Source organism: Tamandua tetradactyla, chromosome 1 (assembly GCF_023851605.1).
Source record: "Tamandua tetradactyla isolate mTamTet1 chromosome 1, mTamTet1.pri, whole genome shotgun sequence".
NCBI lineage: Eukaryota > Metazoa > Chordata > Mammalia > Pilosa > Myrmecophagidae > Tamandua > Tamandua tetradactyla.
In genome coordinates, this window is record NC_135327.1 from 28,980,850 (window position 1) to 28,981,102 (window position 253).

The following is a 253-nucleotide window of genomic DNA, read 5'->3' on the forward strand; positions in this document are numbered from 1 at the left end:
AAAACAAAATCATGTGAACAAAGTTAATCATTTGTTAAGATAAACACCTGAGAGCAACAGAGTGATCACCTAATTTGATTAGATCCGGATACAATGAATTTGCAATATTTACCATCAAATCATAATCTTACCAATATTTAGTGAAGATAAACATTCCAGGTAATGATGGAGGTATGATGAAAGATACATCTCCTCTAAAATCTTTAAGAAAAAAATGACTATTAATTTAATTAAAGTGAAAAATATATAACAC